The 12,683-nt window shown below is 31.7% G+C and overlaps 1 protein-coding gene and 1 pseudogene across 3 annotated transcripts in view; both read left to right on the forward strand.

Moving 5' to 3' along the window:
- LOC145292012 (DNA (cytosine-5)-methyltransferase 3B-like) overlaps window positions 1–12,683 on the forward strand; it is a 667,010-nt gene that overhangs the window by 606,060 nt on the left and 48,267 nt on the right. The gene's annotated exons all lie outside the window — the stretch shown is intronic.
- Window positions 111–8,000, forward strand: LOC145292372 (uncharacterized; annotated as a pseudogene).

A 12,683-nucleotide genomic window follows, 5' to 3' on the forward strand; every position in this document is an offset into this window, starting at 1 on the left:
AATTCTTAAAATAGATTATTCTAATGAATGGCTGTATGATATGTTCTGTTTAAGTGAGGCTTTCCTCTTGGTTATTACCTTCTATTTGTGGATACATATTATCCTCATACATGGTTGCCACAGGTCAGGAAATAGTCAGGGAAAAAATATTCTTCAAGGTCAGGGAAAAGTCAGGGTATTTAACTTTGAGTCAGGGAAAAATTACATCTTTGAAAAAAGTCTGGGGAAAGTGAAATTTTAATAGTACTAATTTATTTACTGCCATGTCAGTGGTGTTTTTCTATGGTAAAGAATGCTGTCAATGTCAAGGTTACCTTACAAGAATTTCATTCTCATATGTAGCCATTGTATTGCACTGTAGAACAACATTTTTTTAACAGTCCACTTACCTTGAAACCTAGCTGAACTGGATTTTCCATGGTTACTGTTCATGGTGTAGCCTCTCATAAGAGGCTTACTGGTGGTGTTGGTACTCTGATCACCTTGGCAAAGAGTCCCCTTAGTATAGTGTTAGTAAATTTAACAGATAAGTACTTAAATCTCCATTTCAATAATACTTGTATTCATCTTTTTCAGAACTGCTGTGATTTGGAAATATGAGTAAAAAGACAAGTTTTAACATTCAATGGCTTGCAGATCCTAGCTTTTCTCAATGGGTAGCAAAACACCCAAGGACAGTCACAACATAAAATGTGTCTCTTGTGGAAAGAACATTGAACTGGGAAATATGGTTAGAAAGGCTCTGTCTCCCATGCATAAGGCCTGATTGAAATCTTTGCTGAAAGGCAAACAAGAACAACAGTCACTTAAAATATTTCGGAACAGCGATGCTTGTGTAGCTGCTTTATCCGTAGATGCGGAAAAAAACGTTGCACCCCTTGCAGATCAGCTAAGAATACTTGAACCACGACAAGGGAAACCACTGAGGTAGCGCTCAGAGGCCAAAAATGGGCAAAACAGACTGGCTTCCTTCATATTAAAAGATAGTGTTCTAGAAGCAGAAATTGTTTGGGCAGTCAAGACACTCATGGAGCATTTCTCTTGCTCATCTAGCAGCAACACAGACAAACTGTTTCAACGGATGTTCCCAGACTCTGAAATTGCTGAAACGTTTTCCTGTGGAAAAACAAAGTGTGCATACTTGGTGAAGTATGGATTAGCTCCCTATTTCTATGAGAAAATGCTCAGTGTCCTTTCTAAACCAGAAACATTGTTTTCTGTGTCTTTTGATGAGTCCTTTAGCAAAGTCATCCAAGAAGAGCAGATGGATCTTCTTGTAAGGTATTGGGATGATGAGGTAAAAGAGGTAGTTACTCGATATTTTGGGTCAGAGTTCTTAACCCATGCTGCAGATCTATATGACAAGTTTTTGAAAATTGCAAGTTCTATGAAGAGCTTGTGAAGTTGCATAATGAACAAGATCCAGATATTCCCTTGCTACTAAACCTGGGTTCCTGCAGCCTACATGTCGTACATGAAGCTTTCAAAACAGGAGCAACAAAAAACAGGTTGGAACATTGATAGTCTTCTCAGATCTCTTGATAATCTGTTTCATGATGCTCCAGCTGAAGCTGAAGATTTTGTTAATATTACTGGCAGCACACAATTGCCTCACAAGTTTTGTTCAACAAGATGGCTGGAGGATGCCCCAGGGGTACGACGTTACATAGATAATTGTAATGAATACACTTAAGACACGTGGTTACGAGTAACTGCTTTATTCGCCCATCTTGGAGGAACTACTACTACCTCTACGACTCAATACAAGGGAGGTAACTCTTATAATTTACAGAGTTCTCCTACTGTTACACCCTCTTTGTTGAGAAAAGGTGTTTATTACCACATATATATATGTGTGTGTGTGTGTATATATATATATATATATATATATATATATATATATATATATATATATATATATATATATATATATCATTTATTGTCTATTTGAATAGTATAAAGTCCTTGTATTTCTGGCGGGCTCGCCGTGTTCTTTTGGGTCGGCCCTGGGTTGTTATTTCTGGCTGTTGGTTCGATTCAATTGGTTGACTTGGGTTGTCTGATGGGATGTATCCATCGTTGATGTTAGATGGAGCTCTGGCCTCCAATGTGTCAGGGTGGTGTCAGGACGGTGGTGTTATATTATCCCAACTTCTGTTGCATTGGTGCTTGTGAAGTGTTCTTGTTTGGATATTTTCTAAGGGTTTATGATCGTATTCCACCTGCATTTTTTTCCATATATACATAGGTGTGGAATCTTTTGCATCCAAACACTATTGCTAGCAACTCTCTATGTTGGTGTAGCGTGATTCAGTCTCGGTTAATCTTTTGCTAGCAAAGGCAATGACATTGTTGTTGCTTATGAGTGCCGCTCCTAGTCCTAGCATGCTTGAATCGACTTGGATGACTGTTTCTGCATTAGGGTCAAAATAAGCTAAGCAAAGTTTTTTGTGGATTTGATCTTTTAGCATTTGGAAGGTTTTACTGTGTTTCATTCCACTGAAATTCTGCATCTTTTTTTAGTAGTGTTCTCAGCGGTGCTGTTTTAGAGCTGAGTTCCGGTATGAACGGACTTAGGTATTGTATCATACCTAGAAATTGTTGTAGGTCTTCGCGATTTGAGGGTGTAGGCTTTGCCTTAATTTTGTCGCATTTTCTGCGTCTGGATGTGAGCCGTTTTCGTCCCAAATGAGGCCATAGAATTTTATTTGTTTTTGGCCTATTTTGCATTTTTCTTTGTTGAAGACGAGGCCGTACCTTCAGGCTGTATCCAATGTCTTCCTAAGTCTTCTATCGTGCTCTTCCACTGTTTTCCTGTATATGCATATGTCGTCCAATATTCCAATGGCTCCGTCGCAGTTTTCCAGTATCTGGTCCATTTTTTGCTGGAATATGTCCTGAGATACCTTGAGACCAAACGGACATCTCAAATATTTATATCTGCAAAACAAAGTGTTGAAACAAGTGAGCAAACTCGATTCTTCATCTAGATAGCCATGTTTAGCATCTAGTTTTGTAAAATGCTTTGCAGCGGCTAGTTTGTGGGAGATTTCTTCCAGGGTTGGTGTTTTGTGGTGCGTTCTTTTAATGTATTTGTTTAGTGGTTTTGAGTCTAGGCATATACGTAGGGTACCATTTTTTTTTCGACTGCATGCAATAGTGTTCACCCAGTCCGTTGGTTCCTTTACTTTTTCAATTACCCCCAAGTCTTCCATTTTTTTCTAGTTCTTGTTTAAGTTCTTCCCTGAGGTGAACTGGGAATTTTCTGGGTGGTTGGACCACTGGCATTGCGTCTTCATCAAGATGTATCTTTTGAAAGCCTGGGAATTTCCCTATCCCTTGAAATCTATCCGGGTATTCTTTTGCTAGGTGTTCGATGTTCTGCATTTGTTTTAGAGTGTGCCCTTTAGTAATGCTGCAGTTGACAGTTACTAGGCCAAGTCGTATGCATGGTTTTAGACCCAGTATTGTGTCTCTTATTTTTAGTATTATAGAACCATAATGGGTTATTTTTGTCCCATTAGTTGCCCACAGGGTAGTTAACTCTTGTTTTTGGCAGGTAGGGGTTATCTCCCTTAGTCTATTTTTTATTTTGTCCGGTTTCTAGTAGCCATTTTGTGGGTATATTTTATTATATATTCTGACGGGTAGGATATTTCCGTTTGCTCCTGTGTCGACTTTCATTCATATTTTATGTGTTTTATTTTCTGCATCTTCGCAGTTTATATTGGCGAAAATTTCTTTGCGTTGTCATTGTTCACATTTACTGTGTATAAGTATATATCATCGTCGTCTTGGTCAGATTCGTCGCCTTCTTAGGTTGCTAAGTGTATTTTTTTCTTTCTGTAGCTTTGTTGCTAGTTAAATCCATTTGGGTGAGTTTGTTTCCTGGCTCTGTATGAGCTATTCTCCTGTCTTGATTTAGGAGTATTTTTTTGGGCTTCCGACCTTGTAGGTTCGTTAAACAGTACTGTTCAAAGTGATGCAACCCGTTACATCTTCTGTATGTTTTGTTGAAGGCATAACATTCTTCTTTCTTTTTTTTTGTGAATCTTTCCACATCTCGTGCAGCTGAGTTTGTTTTTTAGATATACCTCGTGGTATTCTTTGTGTTTCCCTTCGTTGGCATCTTTGTACCGCAAATTGTCTTTTGTGGTGGCTTCGTACGCCCTGATGCTTTCTATGGCTGAGTTGAGAGTCAATTCTGGTTTAGCTATCAGGTTTATTCTTTCGTCAGCACTCCTAAGCCCTTTTATTATTTGTTCCAGAATGCGCTCGTCTTTATTGTTACCGAAGTCACATCTGTCGGCTTTAGTTTTCAGTCTGCCTAGGTAGTCGTCCACCGTGTCTTTATTCTGCTGCATTGACGAAAATTCCAAGCGCTCGACTCATTTGTTTGGTTGTTGAATCATATGCGTTTCAAACACCATGAATATATTTTTGGATATTTCTTTTTGCTCGCTTGTGAGTTGGGCATTTTTTAATAGTTCTCGACCCTTTGGTCCGGTGCTCAGCAAAATGTAATTAATTCTATTTCAATTTTTCTTCAACTTTGTTGATAATGAAGTATGAGGACATAAAGTCGACCCATTCGTTATATGCCTCGTGTTTATTTTCGTTCGTTCACTCCAGGACAGGCAGTGCAATGTTGAAAGACGCCATGTTGAATGCTCTTTTTTTTTTTTTTGGTAAAAATAGTGTACTCATTTTTTGTGATAGACCTTTTTTTTTCTTCTTCTTTTGGACGTTGTTATTTATTTATTTATTTATTTATTTTTTTTGGTTGTTTAGTACCCGCTGCCACCATGAAATATGACGTTATGTATATAATTGTAATGAATACACTTTAGACATGAGGTTATGAGTAACTGCTTTATTCGGCCATCTTGGAGGAACCACCACCACCTCTACGACTTAATACAAGGGAAGTAACTCTTATAATTTACAGAGTTATCTTATTGTTACAGGGAGAAAGAGAAATATGGTCAAGTATGTCAATGAGACATTAAAAGGTCCCAAAGATAAGGTACCAAAGATTTAGAGCTTCAACACTGTGCAAGCAGGTACACAAGATCCTTTCATAACTGCTAAACTTCAGTTCTTTGTCACCCAAGCAAATATGCTCCAACCTTACCTACAAAAGCATCAAACGGATGATTCAATGGCAGTGTTGATGGCACAAGACTTGGCTTACATCGTACAAAGTGCCATGTCAAAGTTTGTTAAAAAGGATGTCATTGACACTGGATCCTCTTCAGCAAAGTTGGTCAATATAGAACTTGAAAAAGAGGACAACTTGCTACCGCCAAAGGATGTTAAGGCCATCACAAAAAAGCTGCAAAAAGACCAGAAAGTTTCTCAATTGCAGATACTCTCTTTTTTCTCTGAGTTCCAAACTTTCTTAATAGCAGCAACAGCAAAGATTCTGGAAAGATATCCCTTGAAGTACCAACCAGTGAGAAGTTTGTCTTCCCTTGATCCAAGACACATGGCCCTTCAGCCTGATGATGCAACTCGAAAATTCGAGAGACTGTTAGCCAAACTGCTAGTGTGTCGCTAATTCAAGGCAGATGAGTGTGATGTAGCCAAACAACAGTTTGATGTTCTTCTGACTGACGTTCAGAAGTATTACAAAGAAGAATTTCAGGCATTCACCACTTGTCAGAGGTTGGACAAATTCTTCTTCAAGTTCTTTCCTGAAAAGCCACAATGTCCTGTGGAAGGTAGTGGAATTGGTTTTAGTGTTGTCGCATGGCCAAGCTGGCACTGAACGTGGTTTCTCAGAGAACAAAGATATCCTTTCCTGTAACATGGGAGAGGATACTGTGAAGGCATTTAGAACTGTCTATGATGTGGGGAAGCATATGAAATGTGAATTTCATTACACTCCACTCAGCAAGGAATTGCTCAAATCCTGCAAGCAGTCACGACAGGTATTTTGCCTTTTCAGAGGACCAGAAAAAAGCCAAAAAGATAGTGAAGCTAAAAGTAATATGCAAAAATTGCTTTCTAAATTATAGGAATGTCAGAAGAAGGAAAAGAGGTTACAGTCAGAGGCATCAGCATTGTTAGACAAGGCAGACAATCTCAGTGCAGAAGCTGAAAAAAGCCACAAGTGGAATCTGATCATAGAAGCAAATGCGTTAAGAGCTAAAGGAAAAGAGAAAAGAAAGGAAGCAGATGAGGCTAAGAATGAGGCTGAAGTGATGACAAAAAAAACTGAAGCTGGGTGAATAGGAACTCCTTCATCTTGTCTTGGCCTCTTCGTGATGAAAGATGCAAACATTTAACTTTCTGTGATGTTGCTCTTACTCATGTTTAGTGTTTAGTATTGTTGATAAATTCCTGGTAAGCATATCGTTTCCCCTTGTAATGCAAGAAAGTTGACTTGTGTCACACACTTTCGGTTTTCATTCTTCTCTAACATTTCAAATTCTTTGCTACATCTCAACGACATGACACATGTTGGATTAGTAGAATATTGTTTCATTTAATTGAACGACAAACTGATGTTAGATTTCCAAGAAAATCAATCTTTTTTCCATGTTATGTGAAGGAACTATCAATTTATGTACACTGTGTGTGTCTTGCTGAAAGCATTAATAAATGGGTGGAGAGGATTGCTGTGAGGGGAGGTTGGAGGCCATTATCAGGACTAATTTGTGAAATTGCTTATTCGGTTGGTCAGGGAAATTTTACATTTGTCAGGGAAAAGTCAGGGAATTTCAAACACCTATGGCTGTGGCAACCATGTCATAAAGTCATTGTCCTAGACACTACTTATATTTTGGGTAGGGGAAGACACCATACTTTATATTGTTTCCTTATGAAGTCATTTTCCCAGGTATTACCTCCTCAATTAGAGGGAAGGGCAGTTTAGCATCTGCTTAGTCTTCATGATGCCATCCTCCTGGACAGCCTTGTAGAGGGTCATACATGATTTGTCCTCATGAGGTCATCATTCTAGATATAAACTTCTTTTCAGTACAGCAATTATTTCTGAGCAATAATTTCTCCTTTAATGGGAGGGGATAGTCTATCCTAATGAAGCTATCCTTCTTTTGTGGGAGGAGGTGTAATATAAGTTCTGTTCTCATAAATCTATTCTCCCTAACATTATCTTGTATTTTGAGAAGGGAAAGGTGTAATATATATTCTATTCTCATGAGGTCATTGTCCCAGGCATTACTTCCTCCCTTTGGAGAACAGTCAGTGCAGTGATGTCGGTAAAATAGTTAAATTAACATTTAAACTATATTCTTAGTAAAAGTTCTTTCTTGTCTTTTTTTTCTTTATACATGATGTCTATCACCTTAACATATCAGATAGCTTTCCAACTATTCAGAATCTAACATGTGGTGCCTAATGTCTGTCGATGACATACAAGTTCCTCAAATATCATGCATTGATGATGGTTTATAGTATCTTTAGAAATACAGCCAAAAAATAAATAATACAGTATATTTCAAGGGAAAAAAAGGGAAATATAGTTTACAGAGAGGTTCTATTCAGTGGTGAATGAAACAAAAAAATAATTATTCTACATGTCAAAATCAACTCATATTCCAAAAGCATCAGTAAATTAAAAAAAATAATTATTCTACATATCAAGATCTACTCATATTCCAAAAGCATCAGTAAATTCAAAAAAAAATATTCTACATATACAAATCAACTCATATTCCAAAAGGATCAGCAAATTAAACAAAAAATCATTATTCAACATATCAACATCAACTCATATTCCAAAAGCATAAGTAAATTAAAAAAAATCATTATTCTACATATCAAGATCAACTCATATTCCAAAAGCATCAGTAAATAAAAAAAATAATTATTCTACATATCAAGATCAACTCATATTCCAAAAGCATCAGTAAATTAAAAAAAATAATTATTCTACATATCAAGATCAACTCATATTCGAAAAGCATCAGTAAATTAAAAAAAATCATTATTCTACATATCAAGATCACCTCATATTCCAAAAGCATCAGTAAATTAAAAAAAATCATTATTCTACATATCAAGATCAACTCATATTCCAAAAGCATCAGTAAATTAAAAAAAATCATTATTCTACATATCAAGATCAACTCATATTCCAAAAGCATCAGTAAATAAAAAAAATAATTATTCTACATATCAAGATCAACTCATATTCCAAAAGCATCAGTAAATTAAAAAAAATAATTATTCTACATATCAAGATCAACTCATATTCCAAAAGCATCAGTAAATTAAAAAAAATCATTATTCTACATATCAAGATCACCTCATATTCCAAAAGCATCAGTAAATTAAAAAAAATCAGTATTCTACATATCAAGATCAACTCATATTCCAAAAGCATCAGTAAATTAAAAAAAATCATTATTCTACATATCAAGATCAACTCATATTCCAAAAGCATCAGTAAATTAAAAAAATCATTATTCTACATATCAAGATCAACTCATATTCCAAAAGCATCAGTAAATAAAAAAAATCATTATTCTACATATCAAGATCAACTCATATTCCAAAAGCATCAGTAAATTAAAAAAAAATCATTATTCTACATATCAAGATCAACTCATATTCCAAAAGCATCAGTAAATTAAAAAAATCATTATTCTACATATCAAGATCAACTCATATTCCAAAAGCATCAGTAAATTAAAAAAAATAATAATTATTCTACATATCAAGATCAACTCATATTTGAAAAGCATCAGTAAATTAAAAAAAATCATTATTCTACATATCAAGATCAACTCATATTCCAAAAGCATCAGTAAATAAAAAAAATAATTATTCTACATATCAAGATCAACTCATATTCCAAAAGCATAAGTGAATAAAAGAAATAATTATTCTACATATCAAGATCAACTCATATTCCAAAAGCATCAGTAAATTAAAAAAAATAATAATTATTCTACATATCAAGATCAACTCATATTTCAACAGCATCAGTAAATTAAACAAAAATCATTATTCTACATATCAAGATCAACTCATATTTCTAAAGCATCAGTAAATTAAAAAAAAATTATTCTACATATCAAGATGAACTAATATTCCAAAAGCATCAGCAAATTAAAACAAATTTATTCTACATATAAAAATAAACTTATATTCAAAAAGCATCAGTAAATTAAAAAAAGATCATTATTCTACATATCAAGATCAACTCATATTCCAAAAGCATCAGCAAATTAAAAAAAAATTATTCTACATATAAAAATCAACTCATATTCCAAAAGCATCAGTAAATTAAAAAAAAAATCATTATTCTACATATCCAGATCAACTCATATTCAAAAAGCATAAGTAAATAAACAAAAAATAATTCTTCTACATATCAAGATCAAATCATATTCAAAAAGCATCAGTAAATTAAAAAAAAAAAATCATTATTCTACATATCAAGATCAACTCATATTCCAAATGCATCAGCAAATTAAAAAAAAATTATGCTACATATAAAAATCAACTAATATTCAAAAAGCATCAGTAAATTAAAAAAAAAATCAGTATTCTACATATCAAGATCAACTCATATTCCAAAAGCATAAGTAAATTAAAAAAACCCATTATTCTACATATCAAGATCAACTCATACTCGAAAAGCATCAGTAAATTAAAAAAAAATTATTCTACATATAAAAATCAACTCATATTCCAAAAGCACCAGTAAATTAAAAAAAAAAATCATTATTCTACATATCAAGATCAACTACTATTCCATAAGCATCAGTAACTTAAAAAAACAAACATTATTCTACATATCAAGATACACTCATATTCCAAAAGCATCAGTAAATTAAAAAAAATCATTATGTAAGACAAAATCATTATTCTACATATCAAGATCAACTCATATTCAAAAACCATCAGTAAATAAAAAAAAATCATTATTCTACATATCAAGATCAACTCATATTCTAAAAGCATCAGTAAATTAAAGAAAATCTTTATGTAAGAAAAAATAATAATTCTACATATCAAGATCAACTCATATTCAAAGACCATCAGTAAATTAAAAAATAATATTTATTCTACATATCAAGATCAACTCATATTCCAAAAGCATCAGTAAATTAAAAAAAATAATAATTATTCTACATATCAAGATCAACTTATATTCCAAAAGCATCAGTAAATTAAAAAAAATAATAATTATTCTACATATCAAGATCAACTCATATTCCAAAAGCATAAGTAAATTAAAAAAAATAATAATTATTCTACATATCAAGATCAACTCATATTCCAAACACATCAGTAAATTAAAAAAAAAAATAATTATTCTACATATCAAGATCAACTCATATTCCAAACGCATCAGTAAATTAAAAAAAATAATAATTAGTCTACATATCAAGATCAATTCATATTTCAAAAGCATCAGCAAATTAAAAAAAAAGTCATTATTCTACATATCAAGATCAACTCATATTCTAAAAGCATCAGTAAATTAAAGAAAATCATTATGTAAGAAAAAATAATTATTCTACATATCAAGATCAACTAATATTCCAAAAGAATCAGCAAATTAAAACAAAATTATTCTACATATAAAAATAAACTCATATTCCAAAAGCATCAGTAAATAAAAAAATATAATTCTTCTACATATCAAGATCAACTCATATTCCAAAAGCATCAGTAAATTAAAAAAAAAAATGATTCTACATATCAAGATCAACTCATATTCCAAAAGCATCAGTAAATTAAAAAAAAAAATCATTATTCTACATATCAAGATTAACTCATATTCCAAAAGCATCAGTAAATTAAAAAAAAAATCATTATTCTACATATCAAGATTAACTCATATTCCAAAAGCATCAGTAAATTAAAAAAAACAATTATTCTACATATCAAGATCAACTATTATTCCAAAAGCATCAGTGAAGTAAAAAACATAATTATTCTAAATATCAAGATCAACTCATATTACAAAAGGCATCAGTAAATTAAAAAAAAAATAATTATTCTACATATCAAGATTAACTCATATTCCAAAAGCATCAGTAAATTAAAAAAGAAATAATTATTCTACATATCAAGATCAACTCATATTCCAAAAGCATCAGTAAATTAAAAAAAAAAATGATTCTACATATCAAGATCAACTCATATTCCAAAAGCATCAGTAAATTAAAACAACATCATTATTCTACATATCAAGATCAACTCATATTCCAAAAGCATCAGTAAATTAAAAATGATAATTATTCTACATATCAAGATCAACTCATATTCCAAAAGCATCAGTAAATTAAAACAACATCATTATTCTACATATTAAGAACAACTCATTTTCCAAAAGCATCAATAAATTAAAAAAAAAATGATTCTACATATCAAGATCAACTCATATTTCAAAAGCATCAGTAAATAAAAAAAAATAATAATTATTCTACATATCAAGATCAACTCATATTCCAAAAGCATCAGTAAATTAAAAAAAAAATCATTATTCTACATATCAAGATCAACTCATATTCCAAAAGCATCAGTAAATTAAAAAAAAATCATTATTCTACATATCAAGATCAACTCATATTCCAAACGCATCAGTAAATTAAAAAAAATAATAATTAGTCTACATATCAAGATCAATTCATATTTCAAAAGCATCAGCAAATTAAAAAAAAAGTCATTATTCTACATATCAAGATCAACTCATATTCTAAAAGCATCAGTAAATTAAAGAAAATCATTATGTAAGAAAAAATAATTATTCTACATATCAAGATCAACTAATATTCCAAAAGAATCAGCAAATTAAAACAAAATTATTCTACATATAAAAATAAACTCATATTCCAAAAGCATCAGTAAATAAAAAAATATAATTCTTCTACATATCAAGATCAACTCATATTCCAAAAGCATCAGTAAATTAAAAAAAAAATGATTCTACATATCAAGATCAACTCATATTCCAAAAGCATCAGTAAATTAAAAAAAAAATCATTATTCTACATATCAAGATTAACTCATATTCCAAAAGCATCAGTAAATTAAAAAAAACCATTATTCTACATATCAAGATCAACTCATATTCCAAAAGCATCAGTAAATTAAAAAAAAAAAATTATTCTACATATCAAGATCAACTCATATTCCAAAAGCATCAGTAAATTAAAAAAAAAAATGATTCTACATATCAAGATCAACTCATATTCCAAAAGCATCAGTAAATTAAAACAACATCATTATTCTACATATCAAGATCAACTCATATTCCAAAAGCATCAGTACAATAAAAATGATAATTATTCTACATATCAAGATCAACTCATATTCAAAAAGCATCAGTAAATTAAAAAAAAAATCATTATTCTACATATCAAGATCAACTCATATTCCAAAAGCATCAGTACAATAAAAATGATAATTATTCTACATATCAAGATCAACTCATATTCCAAAAACATCAGTAAATTAAAAAAAATCATTATTCTACATATCCAGATCAACTCATATTCCAAAAGCATCAGTAAATTAAAAATGATAATTATTCTACATATCAAGATCAACTCATATTCCAAAAGCATCAGTAAATTAAAACAACATCATTATTCTACATATTAAGAACAACTAATTTTCCAAAAGCATCAATAAATTAAAAAAAAAATGATTCTACATATCAAGATCAACTCATATTTCAAAAGCATCAGTAAATA

The sequence above is a fragment of the Euprymna scolopes genome, chromosome 13 (genome assembly GCF_053919585.1).
Source record: "Euprymna scolopes isolate OS-2025 chromosome 13, ASM5391958v1, whole genome shotgun sequence".
Lineage (NCBI taxonomy): Eukaryota > Metazoa > Mollusca > Cephalopoda > Sepiida > Sepiolidae > Euprymna > Euprymna scolopes.